At 45.3% G+C, this 23688-nt stretch overlaps 1 long non-coding RNA gene across 2 annotated transcripts in view; it reads left to right on the top strand.

The window, feature by feature from the left end:
• Positions 1 to 23688, top strand: part of LOC134945020 (uncharacterized) — a 78630-nt gene that overhangs the window by 48325 nt on the left and 6617 nt on the right. The window contains exon 4 of one of the 2 annotated variants that reach the window (XR_010182020.1): positions 4396 to 4667. The exons of the other annotated variant lie outside the window; for it this stretch is intronic. This is a non-coding gene — a long non-coding RNA (uncharacterized LOC134945020). Of the gene's footprint in view, positions 1 to 4395; positions 4668 to 23688 lie in introns of those variants that run through there. 2 annotated transcript variants of the gene reach the window in all.

The raw sequence follows: 23688 nt of genomic DNA on the forward strand, positions 1-23688 counted from the left end.
GGACGGAGTAGGCAGCTGAAGGCGTGGGGTGATTCCGGCCGATGGTTGGACATTGCTGGCAACGGCAACTGGTGCGACTACTGGAACAGGTGCCGGAATGACAGAGGCTAGAGACGCCTGAATCTGATCCAGACGCCCGGACAACTGCTGGAGGTACTGCATCACCTGGCCTTGTGCCGCTTCCTGACTTTGTACTCGGGAAGCCAGGTTCTGGATGGCAGTTGAGTCCGTGTTCCGATTCCCCGGGTCCATGTGGCCTGAGTATACTGTCACTAACCTGATTTGGGAGTGTTGTGGACTCGGGGCTTCTTCCGATGACCGGGAAGAGGAACCGCTACTGGGTCGCAGTAGAGATGGCCGGATGTAAGTCTTCCTCATGCAGGATTAAGACGGCAGGCAGGAAGCACGGAAGAATTCTCGCAGGTTTCCTGAAAGACAAGACTTGTAGAGATACTGAATGCTGAGGTACCGAGGTACTGAAGTGCTGGAGACACAGGTATTGAGGCACGGCGGTGCCGGAGGCACAGAAATGCTGAGTGCTGAGGCACTGTGGTGTTGGAGGCACTGTGGTGTTGGAGGCACTGTGGTGTTGGAGGCACTGAGGTGCTGGTAGTACAGGTACTGAGACACGAAGGTGCCGGGAGCACAGTGAGACTGAATGCTGAGGCTCTGGAGGCACTGAAGTGCTGAAGGCACGGAGGTGCTTGGAGGCACGGAGGTGCTTGGGGGCACGGAGGTGCTTGGAGGCACGGAGGTGCTTGGAGGCACGGAGTGCTTGGAGGCACGGAGGTGCTTGGAGGCACGGAGGTGCTTGGAGGCACGGAGGTGCTTGGAGGCATGGAGGTCACAGGAATGTGGGAGCTCTGGAAATCACAGCTTCTGCGGGAGAAACGAAGATACTCAGGCACCGGATCTCTGCCCGGCGTCTGGTTTTGAATTCCCCGCCCTTGCCTGATTGGCGGAGCAGGCAGGTGACGTCAGTCCTGCTCCGCCTCCTTGAGCTCACTACGATGGCGGCGCCCTCGCTCCGGGAAGCCGCCGGAGAAATGCGCCGACCCGCCGCCGGGACCGGAGACCGCCGGGGGAAGAGAGGCGCCGGGCAGACCAGGTCACCCGCAGGGACAAGCGCGGCTGCCGCTGCCTGCGGTGAGTGACACTTTGTTGTAATATTTGCGCAGAGCTTTCAATTTGTTCACTTCCTGCTGCTGTGTCCGCACACTGCCCTTTGAGGTGAGTATCTTGGCAATGTTGGTGTACACTGTGGCATCCTTCACTGTCCCAGTGATCTCCTCCCCTCTCACAGAAAGCAGCTCCCTGATCTCTTCCTCCTTCCAATGCGCCATGCTGTCTCCCTCCGTCTCCTCTGCAGCATAATGATGACCTCAGACACCAGTGCCACGCCTGCTCAGCCTATCAGAGAGACCCTGCTGCTCGGCCAATCGCCAGTGCCCCGCCAGCTCAGCCAATTAGCGCTGTCAGCCAATACCCGTTTCTAAAATACCGGGTCGGACCCTTTCAGACAGCCGGCAACCCGTGTAAGAGCCGGGAAAAACCCAGTTAAATTCCTGGGTCGAATTCCCAGGAACTCAGTCCCGTGTTGACCCTTTCAGACAGAAAAAAAATCCCAGGTTGACCCTTCAGGAGCCGGAAAATTACCGGGTTCTTTTCTCTGTCTGAAAGGGGTATAAGACAGGATTCAATGAACTGTCTACCATGGTGTTGCCAGTGGCATGGAAATTTATATAAGCGAATCTGCCCCAGTCTCCTGCACCTTCACAGTAAATAAACAGTGTTAGCAATAGTTCATATACAGGACACCACATTAATTACAGCAAATACAGAATTAATAACAGGGCATTATACAGGCATATAGGACATTACCTTCAAGGTATTACACTCCTCCTCCTTTCAGCAGTACAGCACGAAGGAAAGACATGACAATGAGCCCACCATGTGCAGATGGTGCATGTTGGAGGTCATACCTCCGTGTGAAGCTGCTGGGTCCCAGTCCTGATAGCCGCCACTACATAGAGGCTCCAAAGAGCATTCCTATAACAGACAGCGCTGGTGAGATGACTTCGGCTGCACCCCCAGGCCACAGCACCCTAGGTAATAGTCCTGCCAGCCCAACCCTTGAGGAGTGGAGCATAGTTGAGTGAGAGCAGAGTTGGGAGGAGGCATAGCAGGTTTGAAATAAAGGATGAGTAAAAGGGCAGATTTAAAGGCTGGTAGGATGTATGAAAGTCTAACTGAGCACTGAAGGGCATTCCAGAGTGTGGGAGTAGCCTGGGAGAAGTGATGAAGGTGAATGTAAAATGTAGTAATCTGGGAGGAGTTAATGGTAGAGTGATGAGGGAGTGTGTGATGACATGAGGCTGGAGACCTACGAAGGAGAAGACTGTATGAGTTTAGACTTTAAACACTATACCTCAGAATGACCTGACCACTAGACATGATAATAATAAAATTATTTTATAATCTATGCAGATATAACTCATTATACTCCCAAAATAACCTGACCATAGAAAATGGTCATAATACAATTCGATTACAATATATACAGACATAGTTAGACTTACCATACTATCCCCTTAAACAAGGACACTCATGAATTACACAGGTGCTATGGCTGATTAAAAACATGTGAAATTCAAGCTTGAAGTCAGCCAGCCACAGAACCTATGTAATTCATGAGTGTTCTGGTTTAAATGGATAGTATGATAAGACACCATACCCCCAACATGACCTGACTACTGGACATGTTCATAATACACATAGTGTATGTTAAATACCGTGGCACAGCATGATGGATTCCTATTTTCTGATCACACTAGCCACTATTGAGGGGATAGTTTCCCCCAAGAAGCCTCTGATTCAGGAGTCAGTAAATTGGCCAGGCTGTGGATATTATCCTTCATTGTATAGAGACTCTGAAAGGGCTTTGATAAATAGCAATGAACAGAAATGTGATTCTGTTTGACAAGTGTTTTGCAATAGGTTACCTTCAGGACAAGAGAGCACATAGACTATTTAGGACATTTAATATTTTAGGGAGTTATTCTGAGGACTTTACACAAGTACTCGTTTCTTAATTACTCTTAACTTATTGCACAGACAAATTTTATGGGTTTCATTATGTCCTCTATCTGCAGTTCATAAAGGAATTCATGAGTTCTCTCTTCCTGAGGTGGTTGTTGTGCGGGGGCCGTTATATTTTAAACTTTTCTCTGCAAAATGCTTAGTCTTCTCCTAACACTTTTCTTCATTTAAATCCAAGCAGACATTGGGGGTATTTCAGAGTTGATCGCAGCAGCAAAATTGGTAGCAGATGGGCAAAACCATGGCCCTCATTCCAAGTTGTTCGCTCGCTAGCTGCTTTTAGCAGCTTTGCACACGCTATGCCGCCGCCTACTGGGAGTGAATCATAGCTTTGCAGAATTGCGAACGAAAGATTTGCATAATTGCGAATAGAAATTTATTTGCAGTTTCTCAGCTCAGGACTTACTCTGCCACTGCGATCAGTTCAGTCAGTTTCGTTCCTGGTTTGACGTCACAAACACACCCAGCATTCGCCCAGACACTCCCCCGTTTCTCCAGCCACCCGCGTTTTTCCCAGAAACGGCAGTGTTTTTCCGCACACACCCATAAAACGGCTAGTTTCCGCCCAGAAACACCCACTTCCTGTCAATCACACTCCGATCACCAAAACGAAGAAATTTTTTCGTTAAGCCGTGAGTAAAATACCTAACTTTTTGGCAAATTTACTTGGCACAGACGCAATGCGAACATTGCGCATGCGCAGTTTGCAACAAATCGCTCCGTTGCGAAAACCACTAACGAGCGAACAACTCGGAATGAGGGCTCATGTGCACTGCAGGGGGGAAGATATAACATGTGCAGAGAGAGTTAGATTCACATTACCTTTTGGAGATGAATCAGCACCATTGTTCTGACACGGGAGATATGTGAACTCAGCTGTTATTTGGCCAGATATTTTGGTGATTGCCAAAATCCTATTATAAAGGCCAAGTACTATAAATTCTAAATGTTTAGCCCCTGACCATGAAGTGTGTGCAGGTGTTGAAGATATACACTTAGCATTACTGGTGTTGTTATACTCATTGGGAGGTTATATTGTTATATTGCAGTTATATTGAAGTAATCAATTTCAACCAAAAGGTTTCCTGAATTTGTGAGTTAGCCATAAAACCGCTGTGAGAAGCTCAGTGCCTCCAGTAATTCTTCATTCTTATCCCCATGTATACCTTTCTAAAAAAAATATTAAATATTTGTGATTATACCTGGTAATTGTCTGATTTTAATGATATGTCGTCCATAAAGTGTGTATATGTTCAGAGCCATTATATCATACATTTGTTTGTGTTTTTTTCCCAGAGGATGGAATGCATCCGTAATCGGCAATAACAGAGCATTCTTGTAAGGATGCTAATTGAAGTTTATCCTGGGAGACCACTTGGGCCTGAACACAATAAACAAACATGCGTGTAAATTCTATCTGTGAACTCGGCTGCTTTCCTTCTGTCGGCTAAAAAGAGAAGGTTCCTAATCTCACAGCAGAGTTTCATGTGGAACCAAATCCCACAAGTGTCACTATGAGAGCATGTAATGTGCCTATTTTCCTTCCCTAATCAGACATTACACACGTGAAGTTCCTTCCCGGGATATCATTTCGGCTCTTCCCAAAGATGAAGAGCGGGAGAAGCTGAGGGTATTGTTATAGTTCCCTCTAAAGAAATTCACCAATTTTACTCTTCATTTTAACTTTTGAGCATATGGGACGTCCCCGGTAAAGGATTTCCATGTTAAGGAATTGGTATTGTGCCGTTGGAGATAGAAGATTGTTTTCTCCATAACAGAAACACTGTTGATTCCTTCACAGTGGAAAAAAGACAAAAACTATTTCCCCCTATTAAGGTGTTTTTTTCTACTTTCATAGGATATAAATTTGACCATATGTCGGTTTCTTTCCATATGACATAAATATAATGGGGGGGGGGGGGGGGGGCACTTTTTTCTACTTTTGAAATTACTTGTAGCTATATGATCAATGCCTCATTAGGACATTCAAGGCTTGTGCATAGTAACTTGGTGCTATGAGTTTTTCATCTAATTTTTGAAGGACTTTTGTAAGAAAATAAATAAATAACATTTCTGTTTTCTCTCGTTTTCTTCAGTATGCCTTCAAGCTGATCTGTGGTTTATTGAAGCATATTATATCAGGAACGAATGTAGAAAAATGACAGCAGCAAGGCATTTTAATCTTTATAAAGTCTAAAATGCCACATTAGATAAGTAAGGGGATAAAAAGCCTTATACAGTAGCAGCATTAGCATGGGGAAGTATTCTTAATAACTTTCATGGCATTGGGGGTCATTCAGACCCTGCCGCTAATGCGACTCACAGCGCAGTTTGCTGGTAGAGGCAAACTGTGTATGAGCAGTGGATGCATTGTGGCTACGTGGACTTACCCATTGTGGCCGCATCCCCGATGGATGCGACCGCAATGTGATTGACAGTAGCGGGCATTCACGGGGCGGTGCTACAGCATTGGGGGTGGCTGGGGAAGGGGGCGAACAGGGGAGGGCTAGGACCATTTTTGGGATTGCTGAGTGACACGCAGCCGCTCTGATAAAAGAAATGCTGGCCTACCGCCCAACAGCTCAGCCTGGCTGTGCTGCCAGGGGCAGAGGCGGAACTACTGCCAGTGCAACCAGTGCGTTGCACTGGGGCCCGCCACTGTCCAGGGGCCCAAAGCATATAATGAGTCAAACTGACTCATTACATGCCGCTGTGTACTGCAGGCAACCGCTGCCAGCAGCACATAGCCGGCCGCAGTACACAGGACAGGAGAGGAGCGCAGCTGTCACGGGGGGAAGGAGGAGTAGGGAGGTGGAGGAGGGAGCCTCAGCAGCGCTGTGTTATTGGTTGAGGCGCTGCTGCTGCTGTCCCTTTGCTTCTTCATAGGCTGTCTTCCGATGCTGTGAAGCGCATCTCAGCCATTCACAGCGGCGGAGAACAGCCTATGGTGAAGGACTGGGACAGCAGCAGCGCCTCCACCAATAACACAGCGCTGCTGCGGCTCTCTCCTCCACCTCCCTCCTCCTCCTTCTCTCCTGCCCGGGAATCGGGATCTCTGCCAGAAGCTGCACCGAGGAGCCTGAGCCAGCGGAGACAGTAAGTATAATTAATTAATTCTTTCTTTCCGCTGTCTGCCGTAATGTGTAAAAAAGGGGACGCAGTCTGCCGTAATGTGTAAAAAGGGGGAATCTGCCTGCCGTAATGTGTAAAAAGGGCATGCTGTCTGCCGTAATGTGTAAAAAGGGCACGCTGTCTGCCGTAATGTGTAAAAAGGGGACACTGTCTGCCGTAGTGTATAAAAAGGGGAATCTGTCCGCCGTAAGGTGTAAAAGGGTCTCTACCAGGTGTAGTGGTGCTACTGTGTGGCGTAATTTGAATAATGGAGACTACTGTGCACCGTTATATGAATTGGTATTATTTTGTGGCCACACCCCTTCCCCACGAAGCAGCGCCCCTATGTATTTTTGTGCGTGCCTACGTTGCGCACTGCCCCTGTTTTGCATGCAGGGGTTGGGCTCCGATGCCGTTTCTTGCTCAGATCTTCTCCAGGGGTGAAGGGGTGGACTTGGATGGGATGACGGGGTGGGGGGCATCTGGGCCCACCGCTCGCTAGTTCCGCCACTGGCCAGGGGTAAACCTTAGTTCCAATGCATCCGCAATCTAATTGCGAACGCTTCGGGTGCCGGCCACTAACATGCTGGATGTCCTTGCCCTGTGCTGGGGGGCCCCCAGCATGTGAGGAGATGAATGCAGATCTGGCTGAGTATGCAGCGATCTGTGTTCATCTCTGATTAAGGTCCATAATACTTGTTCCTTTTGCTATCTACCATTTCAAAGTGGATGTAACAAATGACAATCATTTAGAAACTGCTTTGCTCTTTAAAGTATTCATTCAATGCTTTAAAGGATTTTTTTTATTTTGCAATTTTTTAAATTTAGTTTTATAAAAGTGGAACTGTGAGCCTAAATCTGAGCATGTGTGAACAGTAGATAACCCTTGCCAGCAGTACCGCCGACAATAGCTTCTGGTGATCACCGCTTTTTATTGCTACGATAAACAGTGATAATATCCCATCCTTATCACAGCTAATTTATGAATAGACCCTTAAGTTCTTTACGCAAACAAAATTGATGTAGCATGTCATCCACTATATTTAGGTGGTTTTGGAAACTGGTCTCTGGTCCTAGATATGCGGAAACACTAATAATTACGCTTGGTGGAAAAAGTAAAAGCATCACTTCAAAGTCCAGCTCACTAACTCTTTAGATGCACTTTATTAAACTTACTCTTTAAATGCATTTGACTGCTCAGTTTATCATAAGATACTGAATGTCTTAAATTAATCATATCAATATAAGAGAACAGCAGGACTTACTTTATTACATGTAACTTTTACCTAAGTTTAAAAAAAATTTAATAAATTGGTCATTTATGTTTTTGAGTTTTTAATAAATTGGTCAAAGTATCACAAATCTGCAACTGTAAAATACAAAATGAGTCCCTTTAACATAATAACAGAAGTTTTGTAAAAAAAAAAACCACACAACAACTTTTATAATAGTCATATGTTAAAAGAAAAGCATCACTTGAAGGTGGGCAGCCTGTGGAGAAGAACTAATAATCCCGCAACTCCTCAACAGCATCCAGGAATGTGCACTAACAGCATCCAGGAATGTGCACCTGAAATAGAAACAACATGGATTAATTTCTGAAACAACATGGATTAAAATCTGGGTAAATTCCCTGGGTGTTTGGAACAAGGAGCTGGGAGAAGGCATCACGGGAAGCGGTAAACATCACTGCATGGGATCCCGGCAGTCACAATGCTGATGCCAGAATCCAGCACAGTGGTACAATGCTGGCGCCGGATTATGGTGCCATCGAGGTAGGTGATTCTCCCTCTATGGGTGTCCACAACACCTATAGAGGGAGAATATAACTTGTGGCAAGCACAGCGAGCCATCATGTATGCAAGTGGCTTACTATCGCTCATCCCGCTACCAGCATACTGGTGGCCATGATACCGCTGTCGGTATACTGACGGCCAGCATCCTGGCTATCGGTAATTCATACCAAACCCGGCAGCACAGATCATGCCTTGGCTTTGTTCTGGCCTGTGGCAGGAGACGACAGTTGTCTGTAGCAGGGAGGAGTGTCTCCACAGACACCTTACATATGCACAAGTATAAAGGCCAGAGAATAAAGGGAGTGTCCTGACTGACCAGCAATACTCACCATAAACTTATCGGATCCCCTTGATTGGAGATCACTGCACAGTAACTGCTAGGAATACACAGCCCTCCCACATCTGCCTATCCTGTCTGCTATGTAGTGTGTTCTACCCCATCAGGGGCGTAGCTATGCACATTGGGGCCCCATAGCACAGTTAGTCAGGCCCGCCCCCCTTTCCCGACTGACTGACAGTCGGGGCTGGGGGTTAGGGTTACTCAGAGATCCTCCCACCGCCGACGCCCACCTTCCCCCTCATCACCATGGGGCGCCGCTGCTCTTCCTGCTGGATCCATCTAGATGACGAGGAGGTGGAAGCTGATAGAAGTGGTGCCCGTGGTCCAGTGATGTCCCTGCAGACTCGGCCATGCCTCCTCCCAGCGTTAGGACTCAGGAGAGGTGGAACCAGCCGGGTGAGCAGCAGCACAGCCAGCGCATTTCTAAGGTACAAAAAGCAGCCAGCGGGGCTCAGCAGCTAGGTGCAGGGGAAGAGCTGGGCCCGAGAGACGGTTCGGGCCCCATAGCAACCGCATCCCCTGCACCTATGGTAGCTACGCCCATGTACCCCATCCTTTCTGACCTAGATTTTTCTGCAAGCAAGCACAATGACACAACAACAGTTAACTGGTCACTAACAGTTGCACAGTACTAAACTATAGCTAGGTATAGTGCACTACCACTTTTTCTGGCTAGACAGGGCTGTTTATAGACAATTTGGCTCCCAGTGCGAACAGTAAAAAATGCACCCCTCCCTCCTCCCATGGACATAAAAAAAAATGCAAAAAAGGGTGTGACCTCACTGCAAGGGGCTTACCTATAGTCGGGCCTAACTTCTGTACAGGACAAACCAATTTGAAAATGTACTATTTGTGCCTAAAAGGGTACCATCCCTTTAACTCTCTATATAATTCTATATGGGCTCCACTTTGGTGGGTAACCTGTGTCTTGGCAATAAAATCAAAGTGGACTGTTGCTGACTGGACAGGGATTCTACAACCCCTTAATCCTTTTGTGATTTCCTGTGGAACTGTTTCTTAATGCCCTGTCCCACAACAGTTCTTCAAACCCTTGCAATGTGCCTGGTTTTAAAGCATTTACAGTAGACTTAACACAGTGCAAATGGAGTAGGTGATATAAGCCAGAGGAGGACCAAGCCTACAGCCTTTTTCCTATATTAGTTTCCCGGACTAGTGCTAACTGTACGACATCTGATGAACTTAATGCCCCGGACAAAAAGAACACTGGAGGGCCCAGAGCATTCTAAGAGCTTAAGCGGACAGGCAGGCCTATACGTGGCTCCCTGGTACCCAGAGTGCAGCCACAGGGGAAATGGGAAACTCTTTTGCCTTCAACTGTGGTGACTTATTATCCAATACACTCTTCCACTTGACTCTTAGCAGCATCTTACCTCTTGCAGCAGAGTGCCAGCTTTAGCAACATTGTGCCCACACTTTACATAATTTCTTGATCAGGCTTCTTCTCCTGGCCTCTTTTGCTCCAGCAGTGCCTCTTCTTTCTTACAGGGATTCTTTTCTCATGCCTGCAGCACCTATTCTCTTGTTCTGCTTGTCTTCTGTCTGGAGGAGTTCATTTCTCTTCCCCCTTTGCTATCAGATTAAAGCCACTCTGTTTGCAGTGGTTTATATTAGCTGTTCTTGTACAGGTAGCAGTACTGACACTTTCTATATTTTCAGTGTGCCCTTCAACCTGCTCCTGTAACCCTCCTTCTGCCCACACTATTGCTCACATCTTTAACATTCCTTTGTGTTTCATAAGAAAACCTTTATCATTAAATTAATATTACATGTATAGTACAATTGATAACTCAGTGTAAGCCAGTGGTTCCCACCTGTCAAAGTCAGAAAAATATCTCTATGCACACTACCATATTTGCACCTCACACAGGTCCGTGCTGCGCATGCGTACGCTCTCCCGTACGTGCACATACTCACAGTCGCGGGCACCCGCAGGCGCATGGTATGCGTATTTACGGTAGAGTTTATGCGATCGTAGCGTGCGACTCAATCATTACATATTTTCACTATATAATGTATTTTGTAGATCATGGTCCCTTTGATAGATTCTGCAAGTTTGGTTAATATAGAATGTTCATGAACAGAGAAATCCCTTTTTGTTTGATACGAAGGGTCAGACAGGAGTAATACAGTGGTGTTTAGTATCCATCGGAAGAATATTTAATTAGAAATATTCCGGTGTTGGTTTGAAGCAGATCAATCGCTCGTGCGAATAGTTATGGACATAAGAAGTTTATGAACATTTACTTTATTTGCACTTTATTACCCATGCGGCGGGAAACCCAGTTTCCCTCCCACCTGAGCTGTTGGAAATAGTCACAGCCCACCTGTATGAATCAACCTATGACCTTTTGTTATAATGCGAAGCCGAATTCCTGTGTCCAATGAACAATAAGATTGTAGGGACCATTGAATTGCATTGTGTGTGGGGCATAAATAGGCAGGCCGACCATATCCAGGTCACTCTCTTCAACGGTTCTCATTGCTGATAATCGGGAGCTGGATATCGAGGCGCATGCGATCGTTTCCCCTTGTGCGTAAGTGTTTCTCCGCAACTATATTGATCTTCTTGTTATTGTGGGCCAATCTCTCTCAATTTCTCTCTCTCTCTCTCCTTCTCTTTCTCACTCATTTTCCCTTAAATTGTATTGTATTGTATTTCCTGTGTAGTTATCTGGTTAGGTAGTCTATGTTATATTGTAGTGTATGACTTGTATTGTGTTTAACTCTTTTGCAAGTATAGCATTCAAAATATATATTTAGGCGTTGGACCCTGAGCACGGTATCTGTGTATTTCTTATAGTATTAAGTAATCTCAGAGCGTCAGTGACGCTCGAACAGCTTTAAAGGTAATAAGGTTATACTGTGTTGCATTTACTCTCTAACATTACACTAAGGTTTTACTGCACAATACACTGTTTATGGTTTAGATACAAAGGTTTAATATAGTGAGCGTCTGCTCCGCTGGTGATCTCCTCGTGGTCCCGAGCGTTCGCTACGCTATAGCGAATCATTACTTTAGTTAACAGCCAATAACGTGCCTGCCTGTGATCTCTTGGCCGTGAGTGAACGTGACGCTTTAGCGTCTCGATCACGGCAAAGCGATTGTTACGCAACTAGCGTACCCTTACGGTACTTCATACACAAATAGCGTACAGTGTTCTTAGACCTCATAAAGGGTATTATATACGATAAATATTTAGCTTTATCAATTGGCGGCTCGCCCTGTCCTTCACATATCTGCACTAGGTAATTTCAGCAGACATTATCCAGCAGCAAAGGGCGGGAGATCATATTCCTCGTAGTGCTGTTTGGATAAGCGTCTGCTTCTCTTAGTAAAGGGTGCTGAAGGAATCCGGGAACCGGAGGTAAGAACAAAACAATAGTGTCTTTTTAAAACTGTTTATTTTTCTGTCTTGCGTACACACGCACGCACACATATATATCTGCATTTCCTTTTCATTGGTGTATTTTCGTATGTCACTCTCCTGTTTGCCAGTTCTATAGTTGATAAACGTATAAATTGTGTTACGGTGGATCTTTGCTTTGCGTACACGTGTCTCTAACAAAAGACTGAGACTTGCGTACGCAATCCAAGGGCCGACGCACGCAGCGTATATTACGCAACGGAGCGTACGGGTACGCCCACGTAACTCAAATCACAAGTTTTTTTTTTTCTCTCCTCTCAACGCGATAAGTAGCGCCACGCGGTAAATAACGCCAGGCGATAAATCGCACAAAATTTTTTTTTAATTCCAAATTTAAATTAATAGATCCTTCTCCTAATTTGTAACACATCTGGTCTAAAGAGAAATTTCTGCGCAGAAATAGAAATAGAAACAAAAGTGTATATGCGGTGAGTGAGTGTTTGTTTTTACAATTTTTAAGGTTGAACCACAAGAAAAGTCGAGTACTCGTGAGGTACATGCGTGTAAGTGACGTACATGGTGGCTAGGGAGGCATCCCTGGTTAAATATACAATTTGAGCATTAGAGTGTAGCAGACCAGGAGGTCATACTGTAACAGACCAGGAGGTCATAGCAGACCAACAGGTTCAGGTACAGCAGACAAGGAAGTCCGCTATACAGTCCACAGGCACAACACCAAGAAAGGGTTGGTGCAACACCCATATAGGCCATATAAGCTCTGGCTGAAGGAATTCGCAGCCGAAATTTTCGATTCCACTGGTCGCTCAGTACATAAGATTAGTTGCTTGTGTACTAAACGATTGTACCGCACGTAATTGTGTGCATTAGTAAACCTGACCGGTACTATTTGTGTACGAAGGTCATAAACGCTATTTGTACATTCTAACGTGATTTGTGTAACTTTTTTTTATTTTAAGGGAAGTTCGCTGCTCACTCAGGAACTATCCAGCAACCAATAGTTACTGGAAAGAGTAAGTGTTCTTCGGAGCACCCTCACAGGTTCCAGTAAATAGAGGTTCAGGTCGCAGGGGCCTTAGGTCGAGTACGCCAGCACCATATCGGTGTGATCAGGTCGTATTGGTCGGCGTGGGCGAGTGAGTGGGGTACTCGGTAAACCGCCACCGTCAGCCTATTTTGGACATTTGGTTTGCGTAAGGGTTGGTTAAATAAAGCAACACCTTCGAACTATGGGGGCCACTTGTTCAGGTAGGGGGCGATCAACCTCGGTTCGGGTTGATTCAGTGAACCGACCAATTGGGTCGGCAAGGTATGTAATGTGTGAGAAATACGGAAGTCACACAGAAGCTTTATGTGATGAATGGGAGAGAATGACAGTACATGACGGGGAGAAATTCCCAAGAGTAGGTAGCTTCAGCACAGAAGTGTTAACGAATTTAAGGAGAAGGATATGTCTCATTAAATCAACAAAGAGACGAATCAAACATTACGATTATTTGCAGTTGTGGCAACAGGAAGGTGACATACAGAGAGGATTGGCTCAGGCGGCGGGATCTGGCTCAATCAGAAAACTGATAGCCACGGCCCCACCGCCACCATACATATCAGGAGAGAAATTGGTTGCGGAGAATGACGCACTAAGGTGTAACACACAAACACTTAGCAACTGTATAAATGTTAAAGATAATGTTAACCAATTAACCAACGCAAGTATTAACCCGTGCAAGTTGTACCCTGTTTTGAACTTTCCTCAGGAGTGTGATCAAGAAGACGAATCGGCAACAATTTCAGCGCTCTCTCTAGCAGCCACCATAGCAGAGACCACAGTAGGCACAGCTCCACCCACGAGATTAGTAACAAAGGCCCCTAGCGGAGGGATAGGTGAGGTCGTGTCTACAGGTAAGTACGGCACCATACACTATGCTGAAGCCATTTCACCACAGGCTGTTGAACCCACACAGAGTGATGTTGTTAGAGTTAATCCTGTTAGGGTAATAGCTGTTCCAAATGGGAAAACTGACACAACAGGGGTCACCCCTGTGAGGAACATTGCCATGTATAGCCCATTTTCCAGAATGGAATTAAGGACCATCGTGTCTGAATTCCCTGACCCTAGAAAAGATTTAGTTGCCAGTCAAAAATACATCAGAGACTTAGGTAACACTGTAGAGCCCAACAATAAAGACTGGCAGATATTGCTGAGAGCATGTTTACCCTCCAATGTTGACGCAACTCAATTTTTAGCTGATTGCAGATTAGATCAGGATGTACCTCTTACAGATGTGTACAACAAAGATAATGTAAAAAGAATAAACTTACAGTTAAAAGAGTATTTCCCAGCGGTAGTCAGATGGAACAAGATATTCTCCATTAAACAGAAGGAGTCAGAGACAGCTGCAGAGTATTTTCACAGAGCATTATCAGAAATGGCAAAATACACAGGCATAGAGGACATTAAAACAAACATAAACCATCGAGAAGTAGCAGTATCGGTACTGATGGATGGTTTAAAAGAGTCATTGAAGACTAGGGTACAGACCACACAACCATGTTGGCGAGGTCTGTCTGTGGCTACTTTGAGAGAGGCTGCTATTGATCACGATAGGAACATCACCAGACACAGGGAACAACAAAGTGATAAGTTAATGGCCGTAAGTATACAGGCCCTGACCACAAGGCAGCCTTTGTTTGTATCACCAAACCCTGTGGGTAAGTCAAGTGTGGTTACTTGTTATTCTTGTCATAAACAGGGACACATGGCACGAGATTGTAGAGTAAAGAATGTACGAAACTCATACCAACCCCCTAGACAACGACACGACACACGACATTGGGAGCAAGGTCCGCAGAAACGGAGTTATGAGCCACATGCAGGGGAAACAAAAAGATACCCCCCAAACAGAGATTGGCAAACCTCTGGTAGTTCCAAGCTAACTCCCTCACAAGTAGTTGCTGCCAGCGGGATTCAGGGAGGTCACCATACCCAATAGGGGTGTGGCCATACCTGTAATCTGCAGCCAGTAAAATTGATTGCAAGTCTTGGAAGTGAACCAGAAATTGCAATCAATGTAGCTGGTAAATCATTAAACTTTCTTGTAGACACAGGGGCGGCCAAATCAGTGATAAATTCGACAGTGGGCATGAGGACCACTGGTAGGACAATTCCAGCCGTGGGAGTAACAGGAGTAGTCCAGCATTACCCTGTTAGCAAACCAGCAGAGATTACAATAGGGCCTTTACATACCAAGCATTCCTTTTTGCTGGCTGCATCGGCACCGACCAATCTCCTGGGAAGAGACTTACTGTGTAAAATGGGGTGCGTCATTTATTGTACTCCTGAAGGTGTATTCTTGGACATACCTGAGAATCACGCTCAGGAAGTACGAGACATGTTAGACTCCCCGTCAAAATTAATGTCACATACCACTATGACAAATAGGACTCCCTCCCAGGTAGAAGAAATGACATCTCAGATACCAGAGTCACTTTGGACTAAAGATGGACAGGACACTGGATTAATGGCAAACGTAGCTCCGGTAGTTGTACAAGTAAAAGATGGTAGGATAGCTCCAAAAATCCCACAGTACCCTCTGAAGCCAGAGGTGGAGTTAGGAGTTTACCCAGTAATAGAGCGCTTGCTACAACAGGGCATTCTGGTAAGAACGTCCAGCACTGCTAATAGTCCCATCTTCCCTGTGAAAAAGAGTGGGGGGAGGGGTTACCGGCTAGTGCAGGATCTAAGGGGGATTAACAAAATAGTTGAGAGTCAGTTCCCCGTAGTGCCAAATCCAGCTGTCATCCTAATGCAAATCCCTCCCACTGCGAAATTTTTCACTGTTATTGACCTCTGCTCCGCTTTCTTTTCGGTACCTCTGCACCCTGACAGTCAATATTTGTTCGCATTTACATACAGAGGAGTCCAATACACATGGACTCGATTACCACAAGGATTCATAGATAGCCCAAGTATATTTTCTCAGGCTTTGCATGATTGTTTACAGTCTTTCCAACCAGTGAGTGGATCAGTATTAATACAGTACGTGGATGATCTACTACTGTGTTCTGATTCATTGGAGGCATCCCTGAAGGATACGAAACAGCTCCTGTTTCATCTTTCAGACACAGGACACAAGGTTTCCAAAGACAAGTTGCAATTATGCCAAACTAAGGTAAAATATTTGGGACACTGTTTAACACAAGGACTGAGACACTTGACCGCTGATAGAATTCAAGCAATTAGAGACATGACTCTGCCACAAACCCAGCAACAAATCAGAACATTTTTAGGAATGAGTGGGTATTGCCGTAATTGGATCCCAGGGTTTTCCATTTTAGCGTTACCTTTGCAGGAAATGGTCTCCTCAAACAAACCTGATCGGATTTCGCATACAGACGAGTCTGAGGCAGCATTTGAGAGACTTAAACAGTGCCTAACGCAGGCACCAGCATTAGGTGTGCCGGACTATGGGAAACCCTTTGAACTATACGGAACAGAAAGTGCTGGTTGCGCGGCAGGCGTACTAACCCAAAAGCACGGTGATGCCAGCAGGCCAGTAGCATATTACAGCGCTCAGCTAGACACGGTAGCGCGATCCCTCCCCACATGCTTGCGAAGCGTTGCTGCGATAGCATTGCTAGTAACGAAAAGCGAAGACGTCGTGCTAGGTCACAACCTCACAATTCATACACCGCATGCAGTGTCAGCCTTGTTAAATTCTGCCCAAACCAGGCACGTCTCATCAGCGCGGTTTACAAGATGGGAATTGGCACTAATGGCCCCCGTAAACATCACCATAAGGAGATGCAGTGCATTAAATCCTGCAACATATCTCCCAAGTGTGTCTGGACAGACACAAAGGGTGGAGGATGAGAGTACTGGGGAAGGAGGATTTAATACAAAGGAAGACACTCATGATTGTATAGAATATTTGACCCAAAATTTTACCGCAAGGCCTGACATCAGTGACAACCCACTGGAAGATGCAGAACTTACGTTCTACACGGACGGTAGTTGTCATAGACAGTCAGACTCGGGAGACTTGTGTACTGGATACGCAGTCGTAGATGACCAAGGCACCATAGAAGCGGAACCGCTAGGCCCACCTCACTCAGCCCAGGTTGCTGAACTGGTCGCCCTAACCAGAGCATGTGAATTGGCTAAGGGCAAATCAGCCAATATCTACACCGATTCTAGATACGCATTCGGGGTAGTCCATGATTTCGGAGCCCTATGGCGCCTCAGAAATTTAATGACGGCAGCTGGTACACCGGTAGCGCATGCAGCTCACATAAAAAGGCTTCTAACAGCGATACAGGAACCCGACAGAGTGGCTGTTATCAAATGTAAAGCACATACATATAGCCAAGACCCAGTATCGCTTGGTAACAGCCGAGCAGACGAAGCAGCTAAGTTAGCAGCTGCTACCCCCAGACAGACAGACACCACACAACTGATGGTATTTAATACCATCAACACACAGAAGTTGTGTGAGATGCAAAATTTGTGTTCCACACAGGAAAAGGCAGTCTGGAAGGCAAAGGGATATGGCCAGGAGTCCTCAGGACTCTGGACGGATGGACATGGTAAACCAGTGGCCCCCAGAGCATATCTTCCATGTTTGGCTGAAGCAGCTCACGGGCTGACTCATCTAGGCAAGGAAGGGATGTGCAAGTTGGTAAGGGCATATTGGTGCGCCCCAGGATTCTCCTCTCATGCGAGTAAAAGAGCCATGTCATGCCTTACCTGTTTGAGAAAGAATATTGAAAAGGCAATACCTACAGAACCATCCCATATCCCACCTGCCGGCGGCCCTTTCCAGGTAATACAGATTGACTTCATTCAATTACCCCCTTGTCGAAATTTGAAATATGTACTTGTTTGTATAGATGTTTTCTCAAATTGGGTCAAAGCATTTCCAGCGGCCACAATTACCGCTATGTTTACTGCGAAGAAAATTGTGCAGGAATTTGTATGTAGATATGGTATCCCTAGAATTATCGAAAGTGATAGGGGTACCCATTTTACAGGTGATGTCTTTCAAGGAATGTGTAAATTGATGGGAATTGATAGCAAGCTGCATACTCCATACCGTCCACAGGCGAGTGCGAAAGTGGAAAGAGTGAACAGCACTATTAAAAATAAACTGAGTAAAGTGATGGCAGAGACAGGATTGACATGGCCAGAAGCTTTACCCATTGTACTGTACAGCATCAGAACCACTCCCAGGTCCCCTCTTAATCTGTCTCCCTTTGAAATCTTGTTTGGTCGACAACCGCATGTTATGATTAACCCTCAGGATGATTTGAAGTGTAACAATGAAGTAACTGTAAAATACTTGATTAACATGAGTAAACAGTTGAGGAATCAAAATGATAATCTGAAGTTAGTGATTCCTGATTTACCAGATAGTAATTGTCATGACATTGAACCTGGGGATTATGTAATGATACGGAATTTTCTACGCTCAGGTTGCCTTATTGACAGATGGGAAGGACCATACCAGGTCTTATTGACTAGCACTACAGCATTGAAGGTTGCTGAGAGAGAGACTTGGGTTCATTCGTCCCACTGTAAGAAGGTCGTTGATCCAGAGAAGTCCTGTGATAAGGAACAGACGGTAGAGGTTGTATCACTAGAGTGTCTGTTCCAGGAGGACTGAGGCGGCACCTGAGCATTGAAAATCACAAGACCAAAAGCAGTTGTCGATCCCCTGTTCCCTTTTATTGTTTTTCTCCAATTTCCCATCCCATCTCCCTCAATTATTTTTTTCCCCCTCTCATTTTTCTTCGTCTCCTCCTATAAGATGGACTTGCCCCAAGAGACTGTGATCCGGATTTTCCTGTTGACCATGATGTTGACCAGAGCAGTCTGTTCCGGAGAGAGTACCATGGAGGTCGAGAGAGGTTCTGGAATGGGTTCTGATGATAAAGATGGAGGCGTAGTTTTCCGAGAACAACATAATCAACAAGCAAAGGCGAGTATCAGAAAACGATCCGATAGCATTGACCATAGAAGGAATTGTGAAGGATTGTTAGCTGAAGAAAACTGTATCTGTAGGCTCTGTAACAATGTCATTGAGGATGGGTGCATTAAGAAATGCCAATCCAGTTTTAATATCCATATGGACCGGCATCCATTGAGTGACTATCACTCCTTAGTGGGTAATGTGTTAAACAAAACGGATTGTTGGGTATGCTCTCAAGTACCTCAGGGTCATAGCAAATCAGGGCTAGTACCATTTCCTTTAACGATAGAGGAGGTACTTGAGTTAAATGGTGGGAGACCAGTGGACCGGAGGTTTAATATCTCCAGCCCTCCTAGTTTGAAGCTCCACCAATACCATGTGGATAGGTCCCTATTATGTTTCAACATCTCCAATCCCCGAAAACCGGGAAATTGGGAAGTGTCATGGAGTAACCACACCATGACCTTTTCGCATAGAGCAGATAGAATGCCTACAGATACAGAGCTTGTACGCCACATAGCCAGTAGAGGAAAATCTTTCCGGTATAGGTATACCTTAGGAAATAAGATTACTAGAGTTGGAGAGGTATCACCAGGATACTGTGCACATATCGTACAACCTGATACGTGTACTAAGCAGATGGAAGAATTAGGGTTAGGAGATTTCACATGGAAGGTGTGTAATATGGTTATGTCCTACTCCGTCCCATATGTTCTCCCCGATGATGCATATTTCATATGCGGGAGAAAGGCGTACAAGTGGCTTGCCCCAAACTCTGAAGGATTGTGTTATATTGGAAAAGTACTGCCTGAAGTAATGACTGTATCACATGACAAAATGAAAGACATACACCGTGGTGCCCAAGCTCCTTATACTCACACCCATTACGAGCACGTTGTTAAAAGGCACCTGATAGAGAAGACAGAGCATCCGGCCTCTGATCTGATAAGTGAATCCACCGGGATTCAATTCTTAATCGCGTTAGATTTCACCCGCACCGCTAGAGGAGTGCTGAATTATAAATACATTTCTGCACTCGCCAATTTGTTAGATAATATCACTGAAATGTATGATGACACGTTTAGGTATACTGGAAGAGAACTCCAGGCTTACAAAACAGAACTGGTACAGCATAGGATGGTTCTCAATTACCTCACAGCAGTGACAGGCGGATATTGTGTCACACTGGCAACACAATACGGCGTGAAATGTTGCACATATATTACGAATAGCACCGAGGATCCGGTCGAGGTCATAGACCAAAAGATGGACGATATTCTCCAATTGAAGTGGGAATTTCGCAGGAGACACAATCTCACTCTTGCTGCTGTAGGTAATGAGCTGACTGGTTGGGTGTCATGGTTGAACCCGCAAAATTGGTTTTCTGGTTTAGGAGACTGGGCTCAAGGAGTCATAATGGATGTTGGGAAGTTTCTCCTATGTATCTTAGGTGTTGTCATATCGATTGGATTGATATTTAGATGCGGTCAGGCTTTAATGAAGTGCAATCATCGAACTAGGGTAATGAGTTTAAGGAGTGAGGAAACTGTAATTAACCTGGACTTGATTTATGACCCAAATGTAGAAACAATGATGTGATGAAAATGCGATTTCTACGGTCCGTTTCTTTCACCTGTTTTTCCGTTTTCTCCAAGGTAACAAGACCCACTTGGACGAGGAATTTGATGAGCCGATATACAGACAACAGAGGGATTAAAGAAGAAGTTTGACAACCTGATACACAGATTTTTGATGAACTATGCCATGGATCCCCAGTTTCCCTCGAAATTTTAAAATTACGCTAGCCCAACACTTTTGTAAATCTATGGACATTGACAGCTTTTGCTCGCACCTTATGGGCAAAAGCACAAAGAAGACTGCATTCAACAGACACCAAACAAGACCTCAATCGACGACTGTACATTTACCTGACATAGAATACCACCGCATTTACCGTAATTATGTCTTTTCTTCATTTCTACAACCCTCAGGTAATGACACACATAGTCGATAGGGAATACAGGCACAGATATCAGCAATCACATATCTCCCCCATTCATGTATCATCAACTAAAATGTGCTCCCCCATTTTGCTACAACCAAAGCCGAAAAGAGCTCGGTAAAGTTTGACAGCCCATCCACAGACCCGTACCACGGGATAAGAAGGAATTCACATGTATACTTCGCAATACCTCGAAGCTTGATTTAAAACACGTACGGCACGATGATACATGACCCCCAAGCACGGATTCATACACACATGCTTCTGCTATCTCACTAGGTCATACCCTTTTCCTACCATCTCCTCTCCTCCCTTACCCAACCATGTAAATGTATTAACCCCTAACATATATTTTTCTCCTTTTGAAATGTTTTCAGGAAGTGGCAGTTATTGTTGACTGCCAAAGGGTGGACTGTCAAAGTCAGAAAAATATCTCTATGCACACTACCATATTTGCACCTCACACAGGTCCGTGCTGCGCATGCGTACGCTCTCCCGTACGTGCACATACTCACAGTCGCGGGCACCCGCAGGCGCATGGTATGCGTATTTACGGTAGAGTTTATGCGATCGTAGCGTGCGACTCAATCATTACATATTTTCACTATATAATGTATTTTGTAGATCATGGTCCCTTTGATAGATTCTGCAAGTTTGGTTAATATAGAATGTTCATGAACAGAGAAATCCCTCTTTGTTTGATACGAAGGGTCAGACAGGAGTAATACAGTGGTGTTTAGTATCCATCGGAAGAATATTTAATTAGAAATATTCCGGTGTTGGTTTGAAGCAGATCAATCGCTCGTGCGAATAGTTATGGACATAAGAAGTTTATGAACATTTACTTTATTTGCACTTTATTACCCATGCGGCGGGAAACCCAGTTTCCCTCCCACCTGAGCTGTTGGAAATAGTCACAGCCCACCTGTATGAATCAACCTATGACCTTTTGTTATAATGCGAAGCCGAATTCCTGTGTCCAATGAACAATAAGATTGTAGGGACCATTGAATTGCATTGTGTGTGGGGCATAAATAGGCAGGCCGACCATATCCAGTACACTCTCTTCAACGGTTCTCATTGCTGATAATCGGGAGCTGGATATCGAGGCGCATGCGATCGTTTCCCCTTGTGTGTAAGTGTTTCTCCGCAACTATATTGATCTTCTTGTTATTGTGGGCCAATCTCTCTCAATTTCTCTCTCTCTCTCTCCTTCTCTTTCTCACTCATTTTCCCTTAAATTGTATTGTATTGTATTTCCTGTGTAGTTATCTGGTTAGGTAGTCTATGTTATATTGTAGTGTATGACTTGTATTGTGTTTAACTCTTTTGCAAGTATAGCATTCAAAATATATATTTAGGCGTTGGACCCTGAGCACGGTATCTGTGTATTTCTTATAGTATTAAGTAATCTCAGAGCGTCAGTGACGCTCGAACAGCTTTAAAGGTAATAAGGTTATACTGTGTTGCATTTACTCTCTAACATTACACTAAGGTTTTACTGCACAATACACTGTTTATGGTTTAGATACAAAGGTTTAATATAGTGAGCGTCAGCTCCGCTGGTGATCTCCTCGTGGTCCCGAGCGTTCGCTACGCTATAGCGAATCATTACTTTAGTTAACAGCCAATAACGTGCCTGCCTGTGATCTCTTGGCCGTGAGTGAACGTGACGCTTGAGCGTCTCGATCACGGCAAAGCGATTGTTACGCAACTAGCGTACCCTTACGGTACTTCATACACAAATAGCGTACAGTGTTCTTAGACCTCATAAAGGGTATTATATACGATAAATATTTAGCTTTATCACACCCCAACAGTCCAGGTTTTAAGGATATCCAAGACACAGATGACTTAACTAGTACCTCTGTCAATTTACTTATACCATCTGTGCACTAGCAGGGATATCCCTAAATCCTGGACTGTTGGGGTGCCTTGAGGACCACATTTGGGAACCACTGGTGTAGTATAATGTTTGGCTGCACACATTATTGCTTAAAAAGTGGTGGTCATTCCGAGTTGATCGCAGCCAGCAACTTTTAGCTGCTGCTGCGATCAATAGTCCACGCCTATGGGGGAGTGTATTTTAGCTTAGCAGGACTGCGATCGCTTGTGCAGCCCTGCTAAGCTAAAAAAAATTCACTCAAAAGAAGACTAGGCCTGGACATACTTACCCTGTGCGATGGATCCAGCGATGATGGGCCTGGCTTTGATGTCACTCCTCCGCCCTCCGTTGTCCTGGACACGCCTGCGTTTTACTCACCACTCCCTGAAAACGGCTCCAAACGGTCTGCATCCGCCCTGCAACGCCTCCTTCCTGTCAATCTTCTTAGCGGTCGCCTCTGCGACCGCTTCCGTCGGTAGCCGCGACGTAACTCGGCAACCCCTGTCACTGGGCAATGTCGCGCACGCGCACTGCGGCCGCCACGCATGCGCATTCCGCACTGCAACAAAAAATGCTGCGTGCGAACCGGTCGGGATGACCCCCAGTATTGTAAGCATTTTATGTTCATTATCCTGCACAAATCTATGTGGTACCCTCACCAAACTGTTCTGTTGACACTCCTTGCACATCACCAAGAATTTAATTGCCCCCTTAGATAGAACCTTTCCATCAGCCACAGGCAGTGCAGATCTATATTATTTCCTGAACAGAGTATGTGCATTTTTCTCCTCCTATACATTTGATACTGGTTTATTCTGTCCACATACATAAATATCCTAAAATTATTTGTTTGTGTTCAGAGAGAAATAACCAATCTGGTCTGCTGTTTTCTTCCAATCAAATTGAATCCTCTGGATAAGTCTAAGACCATTTTCACAATTAAAACTCGTCTCATCCCGGGACACTTAACATGGGGTTTGAGCTGGGGTTTAGGTCACTTACCCCCTTCACACCAGTGGATGGGACTGGGTAATTCCTGGGAATTCCTGTTCACACCAAAGCCGGGTCTTCCTACTAACAGTGACA

Source organism: Pseudophryne corroboree, chromosome 7, assembly GCF_028390025.1.
Source record: "Pseudophryne corroboree isolate aPseCor3 chromosome 7, aPseCor3.hap2, whole genome shotgun sequence".
In the NCBI taxonomy this organism is placed as follows: domain Eukaryota; kingdom Metazoa; phylum Chordata; class Amphibia; order Anura; family Myobatrachidae; genus Pseudophryne; species Pseudophryne corroboree.